The 27,720-nt window shown below is 43.0% G+C and overlaps 2 long non-coding RNA genes across 5 annotated transcripts in view; one reads left to right on the top strand and one right to left on the bottom strand.

Annotated features, from left to right (window-relative positions):
* Positions 1–17,521, bottom strand: part of LOC112647344 (uncharacterized) — a 31,556-nt gene extending 14,035 nt beyond the window's left edge. For 3 of the 4 annotated variants that reach the window (XR_003128280.3, XR_003128279.3, XR_003128281.1), the window contains exons 1-3: positions 17,302–17,521; positions 5,472–5,602; positions 529–688 (exon numbers count right to left, since the gene is read on the bottom strand). This is a non-coding gene — a long non-coding RNA (uncharacterized LOC112647344). Of the gene's footprint in view, positions 1–528; positions 689–5,471; positions 5,603–16,172; positions 16,374–17,301 lie in introns of those variants that run through there. The other variant, XR_007410773.1, reaches the window with a different exon arrangement.
* A 25-nt stretch (positions 17,522–17,546) lies between these two features.
* Positions 17,547–22,696, top strand: LOC112647343 (uncharacterized). The gene is made up of 3 exons (XR_003128276.2): positions 17,547–17,633; positions 19,434–19,545; positions 21,731–22,696. It is a non-coding gene; the product is annotated as an uncharacterized LOC112647343 (long non-coding RNA).
* The last annotated feature ends 5,024 nt before the right edge of the window (positions 22,697–27,720 follow it).

Genomic DNA, 27,720 nt, shown 5'->3' with positions numbered 1-27,720 from the left:
CCAGCTGGGACCAGGGGGCATGAAGCCTTGCCTTGGGGTAATACCTAAGGGGTGCCAGAAAACTCAGCAGCTAAGATGCATAATATTTTAATGCAGCATTTAAATAATTTTAAGTGGGGCACTTGGGTGGCTCAGTCGGTTAAGTGTCTGCCTTCGGCTCAGGTCGTGATCCTGGGATCCAGTCCCACATTGGGCTCACTGGTTGGTGAGGAGTCTGCTCCTCCCTCTCCTTCTACCCATCCTCCCACTCATGCTTGTGCTCTTCAAATTAAATAAACTTTTTAATATAAATAAATAATTTTAAGCTGACATTAAAAAAAATCCATGATGAACAAAATTTTAAATTTCACCTGCACCTGTAAGGACTTATTTCAATCTCCTTATCCTAATCCTGGCCTGGTTGAGGTTAGTATATATTTGAAATTTTGATATTTACCATTGATTTTTTTGGGGGGGGGCTTTAAGAAACATGTGCATTAAAATTGTACCCATCGTGATCACTGAGATCTTTGGTGCCTCACGTTGTACCTGAGATGAGTCAGTGCCTCCTCCACTCATGCAGGTCTAGTCCTGGATCCCAGCCAGCTCTGGAACTGGGATGGTCCTTTGGAGTTGTTCTGCCTTCAGGGGATAAGACCAGGCTTTTTCATCCCCCATCCTTGAGTAGCAGGCAGTGGATACACGTGCCCTGCAGAGGATGAAATTGTGGGTAATTCTGTTTGGCTGAGAGCATATGCCTAAGCAAGATTCAGGTGAGATCCACCAGTGCCCAACACTCCCAGGAAGTTACATTACTATATTCACTATGCAGCTCGACACAACTTAACTCAAACTCAGGGCTTTCCCAACTGTGTCTTCTGAACTAGAGGCAAAGCTTGTGATTATACAAGAACTTTTAGGAAACAGAAGTTGTTACTTAGAGGGTATGGTCTACAAAACAACATTTTCCAATATAGCATGGTCTTATCAAGGTAGATGTTCAGTGTTGGAAACTTTTCTACATCAAGTCAACAAATCATCACGTGCTGTTCCCTTCTACTGAGGTCCTACCACTGAGGCTAGAACGTACACCCTGCAGAGTTCACTGGCTTTGCCGAAACTTCTTGTTTTCAACAGTGATGAGATCAGAAGTATCTGAGTCCATTCGGCATCAGCATCCAATCCCACTATGCACATCCCCATGGAGAACCAACTCTTGCTTCTCTCAGCATCTGTTTTTGTTGAACCCCTAAGTGCTGAGTTATGTTCGTCTCACCTTATCCTGCCAGGGACTCCATCAGCTTAAGACAAGAAGGTAGGCACCAATTGGTCAAGCAATGGGCCAGGTGTGCTGTCAGCAGGAGGTATGGCTAAGGCAATGGAGAGCTCTCCAACATGCCAATTGGAGATGGGTACCAGGCCCCTAGAGGGCAGGACACAAGGTCACATAGGTCAGGAGATTAAGGTGGGGTCATCCCCAGATGAGAGGTGATGGGCTGAACTGGGCATTCAGTAATAGTGGATCAAAAGTCCATGGTGTGTGCAAAGGGTGGGCAGCTGGACTGGTGGGATTTGGAATGGGTGCTCCAGGGGCTCTCAACCTAGGCAGGGTGGTGGGGGATTAAATACAACAGAGATTTATTTCTCACAGTTCCGGAGGTCAGAAGCCCAAGATCAAGATGCTGGAAGATTCAGGAACTGGTGCTGGCCTGCTTTCCGGTTCACAGATAACCGTCTTCTTGGTGCGTCCCGAAATGGCGGAAGGGGCCGCCTTTATAAGACACTTTATAAGAAGGTGGAGCGGCACTCCCGCTCCACCTTCATGACCTCATCACCCAAAGGCCCCGCCTCCTAATTAGCATCACCTTTGGAGTCAGGTGTCAACTCGTGAATCCAGAAGGTATAACAATAGTTGAATAGTGGGTCTGCAGCTCCGGGTGGGAGCACTCAGCCTTCCCGAACCTTCTATCACACCTGTCCACACACCTGCATCACTGTGGACTCCTGAGTCCTGCTTGGGTTCACATCCCAGCTCCTCTCCCAGCTAGCTGGGTTGATTTTGGGCACGTCACTTCACCTCTCTGTGCTTCACTCCTTCACAGAGCATAATAACCACACAGGCCTTGTGGATTGTTAGAACGATCAAAACAACCACGAGACATTAGATTTTGAACAGTGCCTGGCACAAAGTAAGTGCTGGTCATTTCTCCAGATGCTGTTCTCTCTCCTCGATTTACTCCCTTCTCTCTCTCTCTCTCTCTCTCTTTTTGAGATTTTGCTTATTCATTCATGAAAGACACAGAGAGGCAGAGACACAGGCAGAAGGAGAAGCAGGCTCCCTGTGGGGAGTCCAATGTGGGACTCGATCCCAGGACCCCAGGATCACAACCTGAGCTGAAGGCAGATGCTCAACCACTGAGCCACCCAGGTCCCCCTCCCTTCTCCTCTATTTTCCCCCCTTCTTTGTCTTTATCTTAGTTGATTCTCATTTGGAGCTGCCCTCTATGTTTTTATTTATTATTTAAACCATGGTGTCCTTCGTGCTTAATACAAGATCAGGTGAGGGACAGCTCCTATATTTTTCTGTTTCAATGGTTTCTGTTGGTAGTTTACAGTCTGCAAATGAGATTTTCCCATGGCTGTGTGGCTCCAAATAGAAAACCTGCTTCCCACCCTTGACCTCTGTTCTCATTACCTCGTCATTAAGCCTCTATTAACTTTTTCTGGACCCTAAAGCCTCCTAGATTAGGCTGCATGTGGGGTGGCCAAGTACACGAGGACCCTTCGAGCCATAACAAAACAGGTTCTTCTCTTCATGAGAAATCTTGCATCCATTTTGAGATGACTTCAGGAGGGTACAGATTGGTTCTTTTTTTAAAAAGTTATTTTTGCCTGTGGAACACACCATTTCCACAAATAATGAGCTTCATCCAAAACGCTGCTCCAGGCAGGCAGACTTGGGGCTGGCGAGACAGTAACTCTTGCCTCTCCCTGTGCTTCGGTCTTTTGTGGCTGATGGGCATGGAAGAGAAAATCCACCAGCTCCTGGGCATAAGCTTGGAGCTAGGCACATCTAAGACATGCCACTCGGCACTGCAAAGTTAAAACTTAGTCAAAACCCCAGGAAGCGACCAATGGACCGTTATAAAATCCAGTTACTGTCAAGAGCTGGGCCTGATGATAGAGAGCCGTGTAAAGTTGCCAAGACAGAAACAACTTGCGAGACATGGTGCTAGATTCGGGTCAGACAGAGTCCAGAAGTTCTTTTCCTTCTGCAAAAGGGCAGAGGCATGAGGCAGCCCCCCACCCTACCCCCCGCTCAATAAGAAGACATGACCTGTTACTTAGGAACCGAACGAGGCCTGTTTAGAGAATACAGCTGTGGCTCTAGAACTTGTCCAGAGAAAACCAAAATGGATGGAGCAAAATTCTGTTCATCAACATTGTTTGTTTCAAAGCCTAAACATTCGGCGATTTCAGGCATTGCCATTAGCATGGCAGTTGAGGAAAGGACTAATCTGATAGGGACCAGAGGTGGATCGGTGGATAAAGCAAAATCAGCAATGAGAAGAGAGGGTCCATCCATCCATCCATCCATCCATCCATCCGTCTACCCACTCACCCTCCGGGAACTCACTGGAACATGCCAGTTGTGATACTAGGTGAGAAATACTCGGAACGTCTATCACGTTATTGCCTTGTTATCACAGGCAAGCAAACAGCTACAACACAATACGATGAACCAGGGCACAAGCAGCAAAACTCCTATCTGCTTGGAGGAGTCGGTTCTACAGAGAAGACAGATTTTGTGCTGGAGTATTGAGGCCCAGCAGGAGAATGCTAGGTTCACGGTGCTTCTCTCTACCCGGAATGCCCCGGCAGATGTGGGGGCATGAGGTAACCTTGTGTGTATGGCCGGGGGGTGGGGTGGTGGTGTCTGCATTGCTGGAGTATAAAATACCAGGGCAGCAGTTCTAAGGACCACAGATCTTGTAGAGAATCTGATGAGCGCCCTCACTGCAAATACACAAATACACATAACCTGGCGTGCGGTTTCCAGAGGTTCATGAACCTACTTATGCACATTAGATTCTGTGCCTCTGGGCATAAGGGTGAGGGGGACGAGGAAGAAAACCCAGGATGGACACACTTTCCTGTTCATTCCATCCAGGATCTGCCTACTGGAGGGGGTGTCGGATACTCGGAATCTCAAAACAAACCTCCAAAAAGTTGAACTCAGAAATGGTAAAAAAAAAAAAAAATAATAATAATAATAAAGGGGGACTGGGGATGGGGGAAATCTCTGGAGGTTGGTAAAAGGAAATAGACTTGCAGTTAGAAGGTGAATATGATATAAGAACTGAATGTATACCATGGTGACTATATTGATAACACGATATTGCATCATTGAAATTTGCTAAGAGAGAAGTACTTACATATTCTCCCCAATAAATCCTACCTAAGTAAATGAGGGGACGTGTTTCTTAACTCCACAGGGTACATCCTTTATGCGTATATCACGTTATCGCCTTGTATACTTTAAACATCTTACAGTTTTATTTGTCAATTATACCTCCAGAAAGCTGGAATTTTTTTTTTTTTTAAACACCACCAGGGCCATAAAGAAAAACTGAAAGCTGAAAACCCCACTTAGCATTTTCACCAGGGATCTCGTGGAATCCCGGGAAGCAGGCCCCATATGGAATGATGTCTGAATACAGTCCGATTGTTGCTGGCACCCGCTCTGTACACATCGGTTGTGTGGAAATATCGAGAAAGCTTCCAACTCAGGACCACCTCGCCTCATGTGGCTAAATTGCCTCATCACAGGAATGGGATTAGGCCAGAAATTGACAGATTTTGAGCATATCCCGGACATCATGCTTGCTCCGGAAATACCCTTTTGAGTCGAGTTTACCTCCTATGTTGCCCTTCTCACCAGACTGATGCCTCTGCAACTATTCTGAATAGAGTTAGATCTTGGGATCTCTGGGTATGAATGCTGCAAGCACTGGGGAGCCATTCTCTGGAAGCTAATGGTTTTTACAGGTTCCTTTATTTGTTTATTTTTAAAGATTTTATTTATTTATTCCTGAGAGACATACAGAGAAAGAGAGGCAGAGACACAGGCAGAGGGAGAAGCAGGCCCATGCAGGGAGCCCACCGTGGGACTCGATCCAGGGTCTCCAGGATCAGGCCCTTGGCTAAAGGTGGCACTAAACTGCTGAGCCACCTGCAGTTTCCTTTAAAGGTCACTTTGGGATGCCCCGCTGGCTCAGTCAGTGGAGCATCTGACTTTCAATCTCGACGTTGTCCAGTTCGAGCCTTATGTTGGGTGTAGGGAGATTATTAAGGTAAAATCAAATCAAATCTTTTTTTTTTTTAAGTCACTTTAAGACACCACATGATTATGAGACTACACCATGGGCTTTCTTTGCTCATTCAAAGCATAAGAGAAACTCTTACCCGCATTTTCAAGACTAAACATTTACCATTTTTTTGTAGGGCATGAATTAATGGCATTCTTTTCAGACATCCAGATTATTTCTTGTGTCCAAAGATGAGCAAACACTCATCAAGTCTTTCGTGGTGTAACATGCTGAGTGGAGGCCAGCTGGTGCTTCTGGAAGAGAAGAAAAGGCTCACTGCAGGCTCTATATGTGAAAGAGATGGCTGAGCACTGTGCTAGAAGAGCAATTCTCAGCCTCTGCACTGTGGCTAAGGATTGCCGCGTGACCACACTCTGGCCAATGAGGTATAATGGAAATGCTGTGTGGGATTCCTGGGACATCCCCTGAAAGAGAGGGACCGCACTTCCCCCTCCACCTTCCTCTCTCTCTCCTCCTTGGAATGCAGTTCTGATGGATGGCAGGCTGGCAGCTCTATAGGACCACGAGGTAAATCTGGAACATGGAAACCACATGCTCAAGGTGGCAGTGGAAAACAGTCAAGATCTGGGTCCCTGATGATGCTGTGGTGCTGCCACACTATGAGAGGGTTTTTTTTTGTTCTTGTTTTGTTTTGTTTTGTTTTTTAGTTTTAGCAACACAACCAATTCTCACTGATACACCATTCATGTTGCTCTGCCAGCAGAGATCTGTCTCCATGCCTAGGGAAACAATCACCACTTTGGCTCTACGTTTTTGTCGAAGTAGTCATCCGTGGTTTATCTTCCTGATTGGCAGCTGTCCAAGCATATTTAGGGCATTTCACCAGGCTACAGCACCAGGAGGTCACAGGTCATCAGCCTGATGGAAAGTTCCAGTTGGCATGGTTCAAGTATGGCTGTGACGCTGCTCCTCCAAGATCTAAGAGAATCTCCGAAGCCCTGCCTTTGATCTACCATTTGCCAAAATCTTCCCTTTCTACCTGGCCTACTGAATAATGGATCTCGACAGGCTTGACTCCTCCTTCTTCTGTGAAGATTCTGGACTTGAGAAGTACAACCCATTTTTCTTTCAATTATTATCTGACTCTTATGGCTATTTGACTTTTCTGTGTCAAAAAGCAAACGTAGAAAAAAACATGAGGTCTGCAAAAAAAAAAAAAATTTTTTTTTCCCTCTTACCCTGAATGTTTTTCTAGTGACTCCTTTTGGAATGTTATTTTGAACTTACAAAGGTTCTTTAAAAAAAAAAAAAAAAAAAAAAAGCCAACAAAACCTAGTGTATTTCTTTTAAACATCCCCTGAGAAAGTCAAATTTAAACTTAGCCAACGCGTTGGCTTTTTAAAAGCACTTTCTTAAAATAGTCAATGTAGATCTTGGTGGGAAATCTTTAGGTGCCCCAAATGGACAGAAATAGAAATGTTAATGGAAATGCCATTTGAGAAGACACTGTGACGGCCCCATTCAGATGGGCCCAATCAGAAAAGACGGGAATTTGCAAGCTATTCCAGTGTGAGTCTGACTTTAGGAGCTCTAAAGAGGGGAGAAAAATAGGAAGCCAGTGGAAGCAAGTAAGAGAGCAGATGCTTATAAAATTGTTTGGTCAGGAATGACTCCTAGGTACGTATGCTGACACGTTACTGAGCCACGGTTATTTGCTGACACTTCTATGGTGCAACATCATTTTTCAGAGATTACAAATATTATTAATGAATCACCCTGGTGGGTCTGCAGGGCTTGGCATGATGTCCACTGTTTTGCTGTAGGTCAACAGGCCAGTGAAATCTCAGTGGGCTGAGCTGGATGGAATCCCACGGGCAAAGGCATCTGTGCTGGCTTTTCGGGTGAAGACCTGAAGTTCGGATGTGTGTAAATCCTGGCAGTGCCAGTGTGGTGTGTGACTTGGGGATGGTGCTGTGGGGGGCCTGGTGCAGCAGGGAGATTTAGCTCCCCCCACATTCTATTCCAGACACCCTCAAGCCACTGCAAACAAAAGGAAAAAAATCATATAATTTGACATGGACAGTTGAGACTTTTTGTAGGTTTTTTTTTTTTTTAAGATTTTATTTATTTATTCATGAGAGATGCAGAGAGAGAGGCAGAGACACAGGCAGAGGGAGAAGCAGGCTCCATGCAGGGAGTCCAATGTGGGACTCCATCCCAGGACCCCAGGATCATGCCTTGAGCTGAAGGCAGATGCTCAACCGCTGAGCCACCCAGACGTGGTCTTCTTTTAAGGATGTTTAAAAGTATCTAGGGAAATGCAGTTTGAAGTATGTCTCCTCCCACTCTCGTCTCCTCAGTACTTTATCTCTGCTCTTCAGACCTGAGGAGTCCCCTTGAATCATAACCACCTCCCCTCCGTATTCTCTATCACCGGAATTCCCAGCCCAAGAGTCTTTATATGACAACACACTGCTATATTTATTGTTAAATTCATTGAAGACTCTTGGTCTTTAGTAGCACCAGGCAGACTTTTAGGCCATTAATAAACACTATGCTTCAGAATCATGGACCCCACTATAAGTCTGGGATTTTTGTTAATGGCACAGTCTAATTAGAATACCATAGATCCCTCCCTGCTCTGATGCACCACATTATGACCGTCTCCTTTCATTTGTAAGAGTGTCCTAGTTTGTGTGATAAGTTTTCTGAGCACCCTACCACAGAGGATAGAAGAGCCACCTGGCTTTGCGGTCCTGACTCAGCTCAGAGGTTGGAATGGGGTGTGAGTGCACCTGCTCCAGGTCAGCTGACATTGGGCGTGGGTGCTGGCAATGCTGGCAACAGTGTGCTGTTATTGGAAGGGTGGCAGGGAGTCACCAATTTCAAGCTCCCTCCAGTGGAGACTCCCCTTGACGATGCCACTGATGCAGTCCCTCAGGCTCATTCAGGGACCCTGCCTGGGGAGGCAGCCCATTCTATATGTAGCTCTGATGGTTCTGATGGTCTTCTCTAGACTCAGCTGTAATCATTTCCTGGAGGGGCTCTGGAAGTCTGCTCTCACTCCTCCTGACAACAGTGAGATGTAATTACAGGAATTGAGAGGATGGACTGGAGAGTCAGGAGAAATCATTTGCTTCCCTGTTTTCTCTGGATTCTCCCCTGAGGGCAGAGAGGAGGCGAGGGTATGAGTTTCCTCCAGCACCACAGTGCTTGTCTGGGTGATGAGAGTCGCGTGCTCACCCTTAGCACCAGATGGTCAATGAGGACACAGGGCTGAGTCCAGTGCCTGATTTGTCTTACCTCCCAAACCTCAGGTGGACATATCTGCTGATTAGAGTGCCTTAAACCTCTGAGGGCAGGTGCTATTGCACCCCCAGTCTCTTGTGTCCCCAGATATAAAAATTGAGAACCATCTAATGGACTTCAAAGCAACTTTCTCTGCTGCTTGGAACTTCCTTCTCCAGCTGACTCCAGAAACATGTTCAGGGTCGCATTTTCTAAAATCTCATGTTCCCCCCGCTGAGGCACACTGTTTCTTTCTCTACATTTCTTTTGTTCCAGAGTCTGGGCAGTGACCCCCTACAGGACATGGTCCCTTCAGTGTTCAACAAATATTCTGAGGTTTTATGTGAGGTTTTGGGGCTACCTAGTGGATGAGACAGGGGCACTCACAGTCACAAGCCTTTATTTTAGGGGAGGAAGTGGAGTCAAGCCTGAGCAAACCATCTGTGGACTTATTCTCATCAAAGCCAACAGAGCCAGAGAACCTGGACAGGACTCACTCTAAATGAAAAGCTGCAAGCTTTTTTTGTTTTGCAACTCCCCCTCCCCAACTTTATTGAGATATAACAATGTGTAAGTTTAAGGTGTACTATGTATTGATTTGGTACACTTATAGATTGCAAAATGATTTCTGCTGTAGCCTGAGCCAACATCTTCATGATGTCACATTAAAGACTGTTGCTTTTTTTTGCTTTTTTTTTTTTTTTTTTTGAGAACTTAAGATTTACTCTCTTGGGGTGCTGGGGGGCTCAGTTGGTTAAGTATCCGACTCTTGATATTGGCTCAAGTGGTGATCTCAGGGTCTCAGGGTCATGAGATCGAGTCCTGCGTTGGGCTTTGTGCTGAGCATGGAGCCTATTTGAGATTCTCTCTCTCTTTCCCTCTGCCCCATCCCACCCATTCATGTTTTTTCTCTCAAAAAAAAAAATTAAAAAATTAAAAAGATCTACTCTCTTAGCAACTGCTTAATATATAATATAGAATTGTTAACTGTAATCCCCATGCTGTACGCGAGCTCTCCAGAGCTGATTCTTCTAACTGGAAGTTTGTACCTTTTGTCCAGCATCTTGTCTCCCCCACCCATGCTAGCTCCTAGCATCCACTACTTTACTTTCTGTTTCTATGAGTTTGGCTTTTTTAGATTCTACGGGTAAGTAAAATGGTACAGCATTTGTCTTTCTCAGTCTGACTTATTTCACTTAGCACAGTGCCCTCAAATTCTGTCCAGGTTGTCACAAATGGCAGGATTTCCTTCATTTCTATGGCTGAATAATATTTCATGGTAGATATATACTGCACTAAAAAAAAAGCTCCATTCATCTGTCAGCGGACACGTGAGATATTTCCATGTCTAGGCTACTGTGAATAATGCTACAGTGAACACGAGAGTGCAGATATCACTTGGAGACAATGATTTCATCCCTTTTGGATATTTGCCCAGAGCAGTGACTGCTGGATCATGTGATATTGATGTTTTTAATTTTTTTGAGGACCCTCCATCCTGCCTTCCACAGTGGCTGCACCAGTGTGCATTCCCATCAACAGCTCCCACTTTTTCTCCACATCCTTGCCAACACGTGTTCTTTCTTGTCTTCTTGGTACTAGCCATTCTAACAAGTGCGAGGTGACGTGTCATCGTGCTTCCAATTGGCAATTTCCTGAGGATTAATGATATTGGGCATCTTTTCATTGTGTTACAACATCTAACTGATACTAATTACTGAAGACAACTGTCATGAAAGAAAAGGCCTGTCACCTAATCACCCTAACAAAATCCGTATTTTGTTATCTTTAACCTTTCAATCTTTCTAATTCCCTTCCATAATATTGCACACACATTTCAGTATTTTGCTTTCTGCTTGAGGGATATGGAAGTGTGAGTGTGGGAAGAATTTATCCCTTGATTTCTCTTCTAAGCTCAGGGAGTTCAGGGCTCACTTGAGAGATCTTCCAGCTTTTCATTGTTTGGTTCCCCCCTAGACTCTTTGTCCCTGGTGGAGATTATTCAGCTGCTGACACACCTCGGTCTAACTTGCCTAAGAAAGAGCAAAGATAAGGAAGGCTTTAATCCATTTGCTCAGATTCTCTGAGTGGGCTCTGGATAGGGCTGTTTGGAAACCTACTTCTGATATCGTTGTCAAAGGTGTCAGCTGTCCAGAAAACTGCCAAGAGGAAAATAACACAGAGATTAGCTACGTACAGATGGCCACCATGAATCCTCAAGGACAGAGGTGAGGTGAGGGCAAGCAGTGCCTCGGTGCCAGGCCTGACCCAGAAATTTTGCTCTTGTCATTTCTCTTTAGTGGCTTCTCACCACAGAGGCAGGGGGGAGACGACTGGCTCCATCCTGAGACCAGACTCAGAGCTTTAAACGCCTTTGACTTCTTTCTCATAATCGAGATAAATCTCATGTTTTGTTCTAATGAATGAATGGAAATGGGAAGCAATGCATATTTTGGGAGCTTTGCACTCTAAGCACGAAAGAGATATTGCACCACGTGGCATCCTTAGAACAAGCAGAGAGACTCCCCAAGGTCAAGACTTTGAAGGTGATACATGAGTTTTGATATTTACGATCCCATTTCCGGGACCTTGCAGTTTGTATTTCTGTTTTCCTGGAATGTTGTTCTCTCACATCTTGGCAGCCTCCCTCTCTCATTCCATTCGTGTCTCTGCTGAAGTGTCACTCCACACAAGATCTTCCTGATTTCTGTATCTAAAACAGCCTCCTGCTGCCCTGAAACTCCTCGTTCTTTGCTACCCGAGGTAGCAGCACGGCCTCAGGGGACAAGTGCCAATCAATTTTTAATTGCTTATAACTTCAAAATTGAAGGAATATAACAGATTTTCCTGTTAGTTAACTGTGCTGCTCGATGGGACTATAAATTGGACGTTAGCTGTTCAAAATTTAGCATCTGAACTGATGTATACCCTAAGTGTAACATACATTTGACTTTCAAACAACCCTTAATGACTTTTGAAGGTTTAGTATGAAAAAAAGAGTAATGTAAGAAACCTCACATATTTGAGATATATAATAAAGACAAATGCCATGTGATTTCACTTAATATGTGGAATCTAAAACAAACAAACAAACAAACAAAAACAACAATGTTGTGCCCAAGATTGCGAATCCAAGAAACCACCAAGGAGCTGACACCGATTCAAGCGCACGAGGGTTTATTTGCAAGCTCGAGCTTGGGTCCAAGTGTACCTGACACAGCGGAGCAGGGACTTGGACCCCGAAGTGGGTTACAGCTGGGTTTTTTTATAGGCTGGTCTAGGGGATTTTCAGAAGGGATGGAGGAATTTCTCAAGTTCTGTTTACATTTTGATATGGGGCTTTCAAGGGCATTGAGCTCTGTTCTCATTCTAATACGGGACTTTCTACCACGGGTGTGGGCTCTGTTGTCTTTCTGATATGGGATTACCTGCCGAGGACATTGAGGACATTCTGCAGTTTTCCCCATAAAGTTCAGCTTTTATTCACAGGGGCCTAAGATGGCTGTAGTTGTGCTAATGCTAAACTTGAGGTGGAATGGCCTTGATTTTTCTTGGCCTCCACAAACAACCCACAAATTAACAAGCAAAACAAAACAGAAACACTCATAAATACAGAGAGCAAACTGATGATGGCCAGAAGGGAGGCCGTGGGTGGGGGGGGGGGGGTACGGATGACATAGGTGATGGGGAGGAGGATGTATAAATTTTCAGTTAGAAAAGCAGTAAATAAAAAAAAAAAAAGAAAAAAAAAGAAAAGCAGTAAGTTACAGAGATGCACAGCATTGAGAATAGAACCGGTGAAATTCTAAAGATTTTATCGATTTATTTGAGAGAGGTGTGGGGGAGGGGCAGAGGGAAAGGAAGAGAGAGAAAATCCCCAGAAGACTCCCCGGTGAGCATGGAGCCCGACTCTGGGCTAATCTCATGACTCCAATATGACTTGAGCCAAAATCGAGAGTTGGAGGCTAAACAGACTGAACCACGTAGGTGCCCCTGGCCAATTATATTTTAATAACCATGTACAAAGACTCTGGTAATGTAATGTATATAACATATATAAATGTATATAATGTATATAAAGGTCCAATCACCATATTCTATACCTGACACTAATATCATACTGTATGGCAATTATGTTCCAATAAAAAAAAACAGTAAACATAAAACATGGGGAAACAATTACTTTAAGAAGTATTCTGAAGGCCATTTTGAATTTTCAGGCTAACCTGAATAAATAATTAGAAAATGAAAAAAAAAAACACCCCCAAACTCCGTTTATATTCATTACATGTTGATCATATCTTGGATATATTTGGTTTTATAAAATATATTATTACAATTAATTTCACTGCTTTATTTTTACTTTTTTAAAAAAAGATTTTATTTATTCATGAGAGACACAGAGAGAGAGGCAGAAAGACAGGCAGAGGGAAAAGCAGGCTCCCTGGGAGGCCTATGAAGGACTTGGTCCCGGGACCCCAGGATCATGACCTGAGCCGAAGGCAGACGTTCAACCACTGGGCCACCCAAGTACCCCTCTTTTTACTTTATAATCATGACTGCTAGGAATGAAAAGCGTCTACTGGACAGCATTGCTTTAAACCTTTGCCTTGTTACTACCTGACATTACAAATTTTAATGAATTCTGTATCAGACAACATCAATATTTTGTATCATTTGTTTATTATCTGCTTCCTTTTATAGAAGGCTTACTAGGGTGTTATATTTTCTTAAGTACTAATATTGGAATGCCTTCTTGGGACTGACCTAGAAAACCTATTATACCTTCTTGGATCTCCAATGGAGGAAAATACACTGGATTTGGACCCAAGTAGTAAGCAAATAGTGATGGTAGCTAAGCCTAAGTGTGGGTGGAGTGATAAGCAATAGAAAGTTCAGAATGAATCAGAAGATTCCTTGAATGTTTTGTCCAAATCTTTCATTTTATGTTTGGAGATCTGAGGTTGAGTGCTTTTTTTAGGACCCAACCCATGCAAAGATGCTCCCTTCTGAAATATAGAAGCATAATGAGATTATTTGGTAGACTGTTAACTAAGAGGAGTTTCTCCTAAAGAAACAAAACAAAACAAAAGAAAAAAACAATAGCAGGGGCTCACAGTAACCCAAAGTCAAGGACAGCCAAGGGTACACACTTGCCCATACATTTCATAGAAAGAGAATGTTCTGGCCTTGTTTTACCTATTGTGTCATACATACCATGTAAAAATATATTTGGAATAACTCAGCTAAAAGTGAAAAAGAAGATATGATAAATAATGGAGACCATTCTGAAGAGTGGCTGGAGAGAGGCTACTGTATGGTGATTCACTTGCTCAGTGTTCACCATGATCCACTGCACAGCAGGAAATGCCACAGTGTCTTTGGTATGAGCTGAGAGTTAGGGATTTAGAACATTCCATACCATGATTTCATCCCATCCATTTATTCTGTAGTTATAATTTTGAGTGCCTTCCATGGGCAAGGCATTGTTCTATCGGCTGAGACTATTGCAGAGAAAAAGCAGGGTCCCTGCTTTTGCAGAAAGCATGTAAAGTGACCACTTCTGCGGGGCACAAGCCAAGGTGAACATAGGAGGCAAGAGGAGAGAAGGTGACAAGTGTCTTTTCAGCACTGGGGCCCTGGGTTCTGCTCCTTCCAGAAACAGGCTCCACCCAGCCTTCCCTACACTTGCTTCTGTGAGCCTCTGAGGCTCAGAGCTGGGGGTTTGTCACTTGCCCATAAAAGAGTGTACTTCATACACGAGGAAGCTACCACCTGTTTTGTACGTTTACTGAGAGGGTTAAATAAAATAATGAATGCGAAGTAACAGGCATAAAATAGCATACGACAGGCTCTCAGGAAATGGTAGTGAAGACGAGCCTGAGAACTCAAAAAAATCTGGGGGTTTTCCCAATCCTTCTCAAGCTGAAGACCCAAACGACACAAGGCTCTGAGCAGAAAACCTGGCCAGTGCTAAGCATTTCAGAAGAACCTGTGCTGATCTGGGTGGCAAGAGAGCCTCGTTTCTCCAACCAAACATGCTGAGTAAGTGTGAATCTTTCACCTGAAGTCAGTCAGGTTCATGAGGAACAGGTGCCACATGCATAGGCCTCCTGTGCCCTCCTCGTAAAACGTGTCTCAGAAGTGTGGCTTGTGCAATTTTTTTCCCTGAGAAGAGAATATTTCTTTTTTACCCTTGCAAGATCGTTTGCCAAACCCATACTATGGAGTGGATGAAAGAGGCATTGCTCTTTGCTGCCGGGGCAGCCTCCTAGCTTACCCTGGCCCCAGATCTCTGGGGAGATCTCCCTGGAGCTCTGAGACCACTCAGAAAATATTTGGAACACACTGTTGTAGGAGATGAAGGAGAAAAAGAAGGGTACAGAGGCTTTAGCTTGAATTAACTGTTGAATTAATGTCGGAGGGCCTGAGTGCAAGGTGAGGCATTGGGGAAACCTGCAGTGATAGAGCAGCACATTGGCCCTTGAACCTGACCTGTTATGAACTCTCGGACACTGAGCCAGGGCACGGGGGGTCAGAGCCTCCTGGGAGGCCTGAAGCAGGTTTATTAATGGGATAAACAGGAGTGCAGGTTAGAAACTGAGCCTTATTACACCTAAATGGCAAAAGGTAGTCTGTTATACATGTCTCTTGCTTTTCTCTTTTTACTTCCAAAAACGACATGCAAGTTTCAGTATTACCTTACAATTTATAAAGCCCACACTCGTGCACTCTTTTGCATTGGCCGATTTGTATATACTAACTTTCCGTGGCACTGGATCATTTATACTTCACATGAAATTTAATTCATTCTACTTCTAAATAATTATATTTCCCTTAAATAATACACTACATGATTTTTAATGCCTGAAGAAAAGCCAAACTTGTGTTTCTGCTATGCTATTTTCTCTCTCTCTTTAAGAAATAAAACCTTTGGGTTATGGGAAATTTCAAATATATACAAAAGTTGAGAGAATGGTATGATGAATACTCATATACCTGTCATGCATTTCCAACAATTTACTCATGGCCAACTTATTTCATTTCTATTCCCACTTCCAGTCCTCTAGATTATTTTGGAGCAAATACATACATACATAATACACACATACATATATATGAACATATGTTCATATATGTGTATATATCAGTTCATCCCTGTTTACAGATGATTCTTGTTATTTGTGGTAGTTATGCTCCTTAAAGTCTTGTGAACATTGAAATAACAAATCCTGAATTGTTGCTTTTGAGCAAATACAGGGTTATGTTCCTGTGAGCCTCTGGTCACAAGATTTTTGTCAATCGATTAATACATAACCCCCTCCCCACCTTTTTAAATGTGTGTGTCTGTTTAAGGACACCTTATTTAATAAATAGTCGATTCATTAACATTGGGCTTATGGCCAATAACAGCATAATTCATGCCTGGATGGAGCTTCGATCTAATGCTTATTTTTCCCATAAGGCACATCATAGCTTAGGAACACCAGGCCAGCACTTCAGTCCCATGCTTGGGGGCCATTTTAAACAATAAAGTCACCAGCAAAAGGCACAAAAATGCTAAAAACACAGAACTATGCAGTGAAAAGGATATTGGTTTACATAATGAGAGCTGAAACAAGAAGACAGAGTGTCACTTGTTGAATCCCGGTGGGCCATGCATTTTTGGGTGATTCCAACTTCACCACTCTCCTGTCCTCAGATGTCTGCGGAAGCCCCTTGAGTAATGATTTGGAGGATACCAATAGCTTTTAGCTAGTAGGCAAATTCCCAAAGCTGGAATCCATGAATAATGAGGATCAAATGGATAGAAAACAGGAACACTTTCAAAAAGCATCACCAAAGTCCATGTCTCATTATTATATCTAAAAAAAAAAAAAAAAACCACACACACACACACAACAACTAACAGTCCTTACTTGCAATCATTAAATATCCAATATGCATGCACATTTCCCTGTCACATAATTTGTTTTTCACATAGAATTATTTGAATCTCCTTTCAAAGATTTTGTCAATGCTGGAATGCCTGGGTGGCTCAGTCGATTAAGCATGTCTGACTTCAGCCCAGGTCATGAGCTCAGAGTCCTGGGACGGCGCCCTGGGTCGGGCTCCACACTTAGTGGGGAGTCTGTTTCTCCTGTTTCTCCCTCTGCCCCTCCCTTGCTCCTGCTCTCTCTCCCTTCCTCTCAAATAAATATATAAACTCTTAAAAAAAAAAAAAAAGGTTGTGTCAATGCCGTCAGCTGGCCTCAACTTTCCCATTTGTTCCAGCAACATTCAGACACTCCCTTAGAGATTGGTCCATGGAAGCTTTGAGCCAGGGAACTTGACAGGGGCTCATCTCAAGGGTGTTTTCCATTAACCGCTCAGGTGGGGGCTGCATGGCATTTGTTAAATTGTGGGCAAGCTCTATCTAATGTCTCCTGGTCTGCACTACATTTAACAGAAATTTCTCAGAATTGTCTGCATGTGGATCCTGCCCTTCCCAATTTCTCAGAGCCAATGCAGACTTTTTGCTAATTTTTCTTTATGGGAGAATGACAATTCTATGGACATTTGGAAAGAAAAGGGGATTGAAAACATATGCTTAACCAGTCATCCTAAACTGAAAAGACTTAGCTTTAAAAGATTTCTGGTACCCTTTGTTTTACAACCGGTAAAATAGGCTTATATATTTAAAACACACAAAAGAACCACCCACCATTTCGAGGACTATGCAGTTCCTTGATTTTGAGATGCAACCGAGAATACATTCATTTAAATTTTTTTTTCCTATGAAGATTCCTTGAGCATCTATCAAGGACTTTTCTACTGGGCTCCTTATTAGGTGCCAGAAGTATAAAAAGTGAATAGGCAAAGGCCTGCCCTCATGCTTCTCACTGCCTACGTAGCAGGAGAGTTACACAGATGGTTTATGAGGCACAGTGGGATCCATGCTGAGCCAACAATGGGCACAGAGCATCCAGGCACAGAGGATTCTGGGAGCAGAGGAAAGTGATTCTTTCTACCTGTTTGGAAAGCTTCGTGAAGAAGGTAAATGAATGGAAGGAACAAGATGTGCTTGGCAACTACTGGGCAATCTGGTGCTTCTGGGTCATAAAGACATGAGCCTGAATTAAGGGCTGATGTGGCCATCATGAACATCCATCATATGAAGACTTTGGTCTTTATCCCTCATGTGGTGGAATTCCAGGGATATTCTTTTTTTAAGATTTTATTTATTTATTCACAAGAGACACAGAGAGAAGCAGAGACACAGGCAGAGGGAGAAGCAGCGTCCGTGCAGGGAGCCCGATGTGGGACTCGATCCCAGGACTCCAGGGTCACGCCCTGACCTAAAGGCAGACACTCAACCATTGAGCCACCCAGGCGTCCCCCAGGGATACTCTTAAATAGTATTGTGGCATGATTAGGAGTTTGGTGAAATAAGGAACAGCAATCAAGTGAGTCATTCTGGAATGACAGAGTATGGAAAAAACGAGATTCAAATGATTTCCAAACTGAAACCAAAATTGAAAGTGTTTCAGATATGAGGCTAACAGTACATACAATGGAAGAAATCTCATTTGGTTTTTTTTGTTGTTGTTGTTCTTTTTTTGGATCAAGATTAAAAAGAGAGCACAAATGATTTTCATTCAACTTTGATCTTAAGTGTAACTTATCTGGTGCTTTCAGACAGAAAAGGAAACAAGTCTCCCAGATTCCTAGTTTGATTCCCAGGGGCCTCCTGGCTATATAGGTAGTGGGATCACAAATCCTCTCAATGGTGTGGATCTTTTCCTTATGGTTCAAGATCTGCATTTTCTTCCGGGTCAGTGAAAGCAAGCGATTCCATCATCCCCTCACCACTGCCTACTTTTTTCTCTTGGCTTCTGGAACATCCAGCATGTAGGAAAGAGACCATGTTACCTCTCCCTACTTTGTTCTCAATAAGGTGTCATATCTAAATGTTTAGATTTCTGATATTCATTGCAGGAAGAAGGATGTTTTTCTCTTTAAATTTAGATGTGCTGCTCAATCCCCAAAGTGATGGGCACAACAGACTTCATTATTGTTATTATTACTATTATCAAGAATTTTGGACATACTGGCAATGCTTTTCAGACACCCGGCTTTCCCCTAATAATCTAGAATCAGCCTAGGACCAGTTTAGAATCTCTGGGTCTTTATGAGTAATGGAGAAAGATCACTGCTAGGAACAGAACACTTGTCAGAGGCCTAGAAAGTTCTCCATTGAAGACATCTCCTGGGCACACCTTCACCTGTCTATAACCACACGTTCCTTGGTCACACCTGTCTTCATCAGCCTCCCCAACAAACCAGTGTACACACCTAAGGCTGACTGGTTTGTACTTAATAACTGTGGCTCTCTTGAGGGCATCAGAGGACTTTCCTGTCTACTTCCATTTGTAGGCTCACTAACTGTTGACATTTTCCGAGGCATCAGAACCACATCTATCAGAGTTGGGAAGGGATCTTTGAGACTGTCTGGTCTGTAAGTGCTAACATTTTATTGTAGCACCAAAATCTTTCCTTCCAAAGTATCAAAATCTTAAGACAGCTCATTACTTGATGAAAAATGATGAAAGTGGAACTCTATTTGAGCAGTGGTAGGAAATCTTGACCTACCCCTTTCCCCCAAGACTCCATAAGGCAACTCCACTAAAATCCTTAGCCTCTGCAGAGCCTAGCTAGAAAACCAATGGCTAATTGAACTCTCTCCTTTCATAACAAATGAAACTAAGGGTCAGACACATAAAGTCATTTACCCAAGGTTACACTTTGAAAAAAGTCAGTATTCTAATTCTGGTCTGATTTATCCCATTTCCCTAGATCCTCCCATGAGGCCAAGCATGCTGCCCACCTTCCACAATAAGAACCTTGTCTCCAGTGGCTTCTAGTAAGGCAGAAGCATGGATGTTCATGTTGATGGTCTATTTGCTTGGTAATAAGTCTCTTTGTATTATTTTTTTCCTTTTCTTAAGAAATACAACTCACTCATAAGGTACAAGTTTGTTCTTTGCAGCATCTTTTCACCCAAAGCAATGAAGTCTGGCCCAGGAGCACATATTCGTCAGCATGATGTTAGCTTTCTACTTGTATGTCTTTTGGTGAATTTCCTCCTCAAACCCTAACTAGTGTTGATGAGTTTTATGAATGTTTCGCTCCCTGTGACATGGTTGACTCATTCACTGAATCATACTCTACAGCGTGTGTTTACATAGTTTATTTTCCAAGCCAGGACATTTTTTAGAGTCAAGGGGAACAATTACTTCCTATTAATTAATTACTAACCTGGGACAGCAAATGGAAGCTGAAACTGCCCTGAACAAACCAGGGTGGGCAGGGTACACAAGCTCTGGGATGAAGCTGAAGAGGCTTCTGTTGGATAGAGCAATATGATTTCCATTGGAAACCACAGGAAAGCTTATGGAGAAGTGAGACCACCAGGACTAATTAAAGACAAGGAGTTGATGAACTGCAACCAGAATGATGATCCTGGAGGCTGGCTGATTGGAACCTGGAGCCCATGGGAACAGGTCAGGGTGGCACTGAGAGTGAGAAGAAAGGGAAAAGCACAGGGTGTAGAGCAGAAGTGGCTGTAAGAAGAAAATCTGGTTACTGAGTTCTCTCTAACTGTCTATGCAGATTAGTTCGTGGCAGACTTTCCAGCAGGATGAGCACAAAATTCCCAGGACAATGGTGAGACAAGCCTTATGCTAATCTTAGGGGACATATCCGTACTTTCCTGACAAGGATGAGCCCTGGGGTGTTTGATGGAAGAAAAAGATGTTGGTCTTGCCTCAGCATATGACACCAGTTCTAGAAAGGACAACTGCTCACATTCCTGGCTGGACTTAATTTCAAGTCCTCTCTCTTTTTTAGTGATATAACCTCCATATAACCTCCAAGTAGCTGATGTCAGGACCCAGAAAGACAATTCGGGATTATGGTTCTTATCGAACACAAATTCACCCTGAATTCTGTAGATTTTTATAATATTGGTAATGGAGGCTAATATCTAATATTCATTGACTCTTCTCTATGTGCTTTACAGGCTTCTCATGGTTGGCCCTTGGGAGTTGAGAATGGCCAATGACCCTATTGCCTGGAACTCTTCTGGTTTTAGTAGTAAAAGTTCCACTTCTGGAAAACTCCTCAATCTTGGGCAAACCAGAACTAGAATTTTCACTCTAGTTAGAATATTCCAATGAAGCTGTCTCATTGGGCGTTTTACAGATGACCTAACTGAAGCTCAGAGAAATTCAGTCATTTCTGCAATACCACAAGTCTGGTGACATGAGCAGGAAAGATTGGAGTCCATCTCTGTGTGACCTCAAAGCCAGTGCCCCAATCACCACACTCTCGGTCCTGTTGTCATGAGTATGAGACCAAGAGCATTTATACTAATGATGAGCCTCGTACCCGGGACCTTCCTAATTATTGGCGACAGCTTAAATGATGTTTCAATATGATGTGCAGCAGATGGAACCCTGGAGCTGAAAGGACCCCTGTGGGCATTTAGTCAATTCTATTCATTTCACACCTGAGCTTCAGAGGCGAGGAAGGCATTACTCAAAGTCACGCGACAGGTGAATGATAGAGCTAGGACTTCAAGTCTTCTGAATCCCAGGCAGGTTCTCTCTTCCACGAAGTAATGCAATGCAATGTCATGCTTTTCAACTAAGCAGACTTGAAATTAGATGTTTAGCATGGACGGTTTGCCAGTAACTGGGGGAGTTGTGAGTAAATTCAGCATTGCATAATATGGTGCTTTATAATGGTGACATAGCAAAGTGGCTTTATAATGGTGACATATAAATTGCTTCTCTTCTCTTCTCTTCTCTTCTCTTCTCTTCTCTTCTCTTCTCTTCTCTTCTCTTCTCTTCTCTTCTTTCTCCTCTCCTCTCCTCTCCTCTCCTCTCCTCTCCTCTCCTCTCTCTCCTCTCCTCCTCTTCTCTTCTCTTCTCTTCTCTTCTCTTCTCTTCTCTTCTCTTCTCTTCTCTTCTCTCTCTTCTCTTCTCTTCTCTTCTCCTCTCCTCTCCTCTCCTCTCCTCTCCTCTCCTCTCCTCTCCTCTTCTCCTCTCTTCTCTCTTTCTTTTCTTTTAAGTTGCTACTTATCTGTAAAGGCTCACTCATCGTGTGCAGGCAGCCTAGAATTGAACCCATGCCGAATGCATCTGTGGCTGACAGTTTTCTCCTGCAGTGCTAGGTGGAAAAGGCAACACAATTTTTCTCCATCCGGAGGATGTTATAGGAAAACTCAACTTGCAAAAGTGTGATGTGAACCAACAGCATCAGTGTCACCTGGAAGTATAAAATCACACACCCCATCTCAGATCTTCTGAATCAGAATCTGTATTTTTACCAATATCTTCCGGACTATCTGTGTGCACTCTGTAGTTGAGAAGCACTGCTCAAAGGGCGGCCAAAGAAGAATCGGTCTACTATTAATAGGCTTTTGACAAATAGCTTTGCCCTCCCCGTAATGGGTTTGTAGGAACGGGATGCGCAATCTCTGTACATTCAGTCAAATCTTCTGGCTGTTTTGGGGCAGCTTGGCTCTGTGGGAGCATGACAAGAAAATAAAGACAGATGAATGCTGGATGGGGACATGTCCATCTCTGTAGAGTATGTTTCCTGGAATTTTGATTTCTACTTGTGGATTTCTTCTCCCTACAGACTGGAAAAAATTTTTGCTAGCCCCAGTTGATATCTCCTTTGGGCTGAAACTGTGTTGAACAAGAATGAAACAATAAAAGGACATGCGGTGGCCCCCTGGGATGCTGTAGAATCAAATTTGACCAGAGTTGGGAGACATCACTTCAAATGTCTTCTCCCATTAGAGTCCCATTCCTCTTTCGGTGTCATCATCCTTTCATGAGGACACGGTTGGGTGACGATGGATTTCCGCATTGCTTCCAGACTGGATTTTACAACTCGCTTAAGGATTGTTGACTTCTTGGCCAAAGCTCCTTATTTCCCTTCCTTTCTGCCAAGAGACCAAAGCTTTCTGCTTTCCTATAATCTCCTACATATGAATTTTTTGTTCTTGATGGAGTTACTAAGCTGAATAAACTGCCATTTAAGTCAAATATCAACATAAATGATTATTTCATTTTATAAGTATTCTTTTTAAAAAAGCAAGACAATCTTATTCCAGGTTCCCAGAAGGATTTGAATATATGTTTACTTATCTCATGTTGCCCAAATGTTTCTGGGCCTCACCAGCCTGGGGCCGGTAAGAGGGTTACATTTATATCCGTGCCCAAATGATAATACTTTGAGCTCAAGCAAGAGTAAATCCCCCTCTCCCGTTCATCCGTTACTTTCAGGTGGTCCCAAAGGGGTTCCTCCCAGGTGTACACAAACCAGGTAGCCAGCTGTGGCTTCCATGTAGCCTCTTCTGTCTCAGCTTGTCCTGTTGCAAAGCTAATTCCTAAACCCATCTTCCCTTCTAACTAAACAAAAGCATTCCGGCATATTCATGAAATAAAAAAAAAATCTGGGGAATGTGTAATAACTAGACTATCTGAACTTCAATGCACATAATGCCAAATGCAAAGTACCACCCTCAGCTACACTTTGGTCAACCCTTGATTATGTTGATGATAAAGGGGAAGGGGCAGTGGCTTTGCTTTTATCCTTTTCAAATCTACACGTATTCTTGAAGCAACTTTAGCTATGCATTTGGCAAGAACTTAGGCTTGCTCTTCCGTGCTGCCCATAGAATTACAATTCTAGGGGGCCTGCAATAGATCAAACACCTGGATTGTTCTGAAAAGGGGGGAACACGATGGCTTTTAGTGGCCCACAGAAGCTTAGCACAATATATGACATAGCGTGCGTACTAATATTTGCTGGATGAATAATGAAATCCATGCACGCAGTATCTCTATATCCAGGCCACTCCTAGGACTCCAGGAATTAGACAGGGGAAGCCTGTTGTGCCTGGAACTAATGGGTATGCAGAAGAAGGGAAGGGAAAATGGTGGCACCATTTTTCTTATTTTGATGCTACATTCCCGTAACAATTTAGAGGTTGGAATTACAAACATAATACTTATTTTTATTCCTCTTATGCTGCTTCCCTATTTTGTACGTTATTCTTTTCATTCTTATCAATGCCTATAGTTTAAGAGTGGGCTAGAAATTGCGATGCATCTAAAAATTCGTGTTTTCATATCTCTGATTCCCTATGGAAAGCCTCCGCTTGGACACCTCCACTCAGTCCCTCAAGCTCAAAGCCAACACAGGCAACCTTATCCTTGCCTTTGCCATCTTCATTAGGAGCAGCCAACCAATCTTCAGAAACCACTGGCTGTTTTCTAAATCTCTCTCAAACCTATTTGCTTCTTTCCAATCCCTTTAACCTGCGCTCTGTCATCAGGGCTCCCTATGGGTGTGCCTTTGCAAAGCATGTATGAAACAACCTGTGTGCACATTATTTGAATGAGCACCTATTTAGAAGATGCCCCTCATGTCTGTGCTGAGCTTGGCATGTACAGGTCTCCCCAGCAGCTGTGATCATCACCGATCCCTTCTGTCCATCAGCCAGAGCAATGCTCCAGGAAGAGAAATCTTACCATCCTCCTCCTGCTGCTCAAAACACAATGTAGTGTGAGTCTGCTTGAGTAACAGAACAAAGGACCGCAGACTGAGTGGCTTTCTCTGACCATTCTGGGGGGCTGGAAGCCCCGAGATCAAGGTTCCGCAGTGTTGGTTTCTTCGGGGACTCGCTCCTCAGCTAGAAGATGCCATCTTCGCTCGGGGTCTTCATGTGGTCTTCCGGCTGTGTGTCCTCATCTGCTCTCACAGGGACACCAGTCCTGTTGCATCAGGGCCCTCCCTAGTGTCTTTTTCACTTAATTACTTCTCTAAGTACCTTATCTCCAAATATAGTTACAGGCAATTGGAACTTCAGCATACGGATTTTGGGAGGAGAGGACCACAATTCACCCACTGAGATGACTGAGATAAAGTCCAACCTCCTTAATATGACTTTCAAGGCCCTTCATGATTTTAAGGCCTTGAATATCTGCTCTTTCCCCACAGCTCTCACTCCTCCCAGTGAGAATGCTTTCTGCACTATTTTATAATTATCAATTGACTTGTCGGTAACTCTCAGCAGGCATAAGGCACTGTGTTTGTGAGGAAGGTTCTGGAAAACCATCAAATCTCTCAGGCTCACAAAAATGAATTCTGAAATATGACAGGAGAGTGGGAGCCCTGGGAGTGGGGTTGTGGTGGTGGAGGAGGTGACGTAGGCAGATTTGTCTCCAGGGCTTCTGAAGCCACTTTTGCCTGCTACTGTTTAATCTCCATGAATTTAAAAGTTACTGGGAAGTCGATTATAATGTGGTATTTACATTCTTAGAAACCCAAATTCCAGCTTGGAAAGCATCCAGCGAATTCATTTCTGGGTAAGACAAGCCCACGAAAAGATTGCAGTATGTGGGCACATGTCCAAAATATTACAATAAGTATCAGTTGTATGTGCATTCAAATGGTAAGCTCTTTATTCCAAATATGGAAGTGCTGTGATTATGGGATGAACGTAATATAGGCAAAATGGTTGTTTATATTTTGTCTTCCGTTTTCCAACGGCAGCGCTGAAGTTGAACGATTTTGTATTTTTTTTCTTGTCAGCTGGCTGTCGTTTTCTCTGAAAATTGTATTTTAAATAACCAGCCCTGTGGAAAGTATTTCATGGCGTGAAACTGTTCTCTCTCTCTCCCTCTTTTTTATCTATATGGAGACTCTCATCTTTATCCTTCTTTTTTTTTTTTTTAATTTTTATTTATTTATGATAGTCACATAGAAAGAGAGAGAGAGGCGGAGACATAGGCAGAGGGAGAAGCAGGCTCCATGCACCAGGAGCCCGATATGGGATTCGATCCCGGGTCTCCAGGATCGCGCCCTGGGTCAAAGGCAGGCGCTAAACCGCTGCGCCACCTAGGGATCCCCTCATCTTTATCCTTCTGTCTTGAATGGTCTGAACTGAACAGAGACAAGATATGCTGGATCATAATAAGTGTAAAGGAATAAATATTTACTTGAATTTATTGCTAGAAGAAAGGGACAAAGGTTCTGTGGCCTCAAGGTATCAAGGAGCAGGCACATAGCTGGGAAACCTCTGATTCCAACTTGTAAGACTGGAGATTTGAGAATTGCAGCTTCCCATGCCCACCTTCAGGGATGTTTTTAAACCATAATTACTTTTCTCTTATAGGTAACATGTATTTGTTCTTATTATTCAAATAGGAAGCAAACAAATCACGGACTTTTAAAACATTTTAAATAGAAGCATGCCATATTTTCATTTGTTTTTTCCTATTATTACTCTATGTTCACAAATATACTCCTATAATATTCTGTTTTTAAGTCAGCTCATCCTTCATTGCATTCATATGCAATGGGTGCCTCAGTCAGTTGGGAATCTGATGCTTGATCTTGGCTTAGGTCTTGACCTCAGAGTCGTGAGTTCAAGCCCTGTGTTGGGCTCCACACTGGGCGTGGAGCCTATTAAAAAATGATTAAAATGTCCTGATATTTTTAATACATTTTATATTTTGGAATAATTTTGGAATTTCATAAAAGCTGCAAAGATCATATGGGGCCTTGCCATATGCCCCTCACCCAGCTTTCCTCATTGTTTGCACCTTACAATATGATGCAGAATGACATTGACATTAAAACAATCATAAAATGGGAGTATAGTATATTTATATTAAAATTCTATACCTTACTATGTTTAGCATGTGAACACACATACATGGAAAAATATTAGTGAGTGGTGAAGAACAACTGGCCCCTCAGGCCAGTATTCCTCGGAAGTGTCACAGTCATAAGAAACTAGGAATGACTGAGGAGAATTCTGGGGAGATGTGAACATTAAATGCAACCTATCCTGGATTGGATCCTGGATCAGAAACAAGACATTAATGGGAAACTGATAAAATCCTGAATAGTCTATAGAGTTTAGTTAAGAACAACATATCAGTATCGGTTTCTTGGTTTTGACAAATGTACCACAATTTTGAGGAACATTCCTTTTTGAAGAAACAACTCCACAGTATCCCACTGTGGAAACTCAATCTTAATTATTAACCAGCCTCAGATGGCAGATGTCTCCTTAATTTTCTACATTGAGATTCCCACATCCACTCAATGGACACCCTTGGTATAAGTCTCCAGGCATGGTGATGATCATTTTTTAAGGATAAATATTGGAGGCTGTCAAAGACTTTTCATTAAAAAAAAAAAATTACCCACATGGCCCATGAGCTCTCCAAGAAGTTTTTGTATGTTTGCAACCTGCAACTGCCTATGGCCTGACCAATGCTTCCTCTGACATGGACACAGAGTATGGCTGCTCTTCATCTTTGACAACTTGATGGATCACAAGTAGCTGCTTACACGAAAGACTGTGTAAGTAGCTTTGCTTTATGTTCTATTTGCCATATGTCTTTCTTGTTTTTAAAATGTCCTTTTAGGGCACCTGAGTGGCTCAGTGGTTGAGCATCTGTCTTTGGCCCAGGGTGTGATCCCGGGGTCCTGGGATCAAGTCCCACATCGGGCTCCCCACAGGGAGCCTGCTTCTCCCTCTGCCTGTGTCTCTGCCTCTCTCTGTGTGTCTCTCATGAATAAATAAAATCTTTTTTTTTAATGTCTTGTTTATGGCCATTACCATATAATGGTAGGGGAAAGAAATGGGGACAGGTCATCTTTTTCCTAATTTATTTATAAGAGCTTTCTCTGTATTGAGGATAATAACCCTTTCTTTCGCCTGATGAGCTATTTCTCTTAAGTTACTACTCTCCTTATTTTGTCTATGGTATTTGTTTTAATATAAAAGGACATTTACAATTGTTTATGCAATCACCAATTGCGTTTCCTATTATAATTTCGGCTCTAGGTATCATTGGAATCTTTTCCCGTAATCTAGTTCTGCTGTTATTCACCTGTATTTTCTTCGGAGGCTTGCACGTCTCCGTGTTTCTTTAAATATTTAACCCCTTTGTGGTTTATTTTGGTTTGAGATAGGGTTCTCACTTTGTTTTTCCAAATGGTTAGCCAGCTGTCTCAATACCATTTAATGAACAACCCAGCTTTTTTC

This window comes from Canis lupus, chromosome 5 (assembly GCF_003254725.2).
Source record: "Canis lupus dingo isolate Sandy chromosome 5, ASM325472v2, whole genome shotgun sequence".
NCBI classification, from domain to species: Eukaryota; Metazoa; Chordata; class Mammalia; order Carnivora; family Canidae; genus Canis; species Canis lupus.
This window is presented reverse-complemented; position numbering and strand designations above follow the sequence as displayed.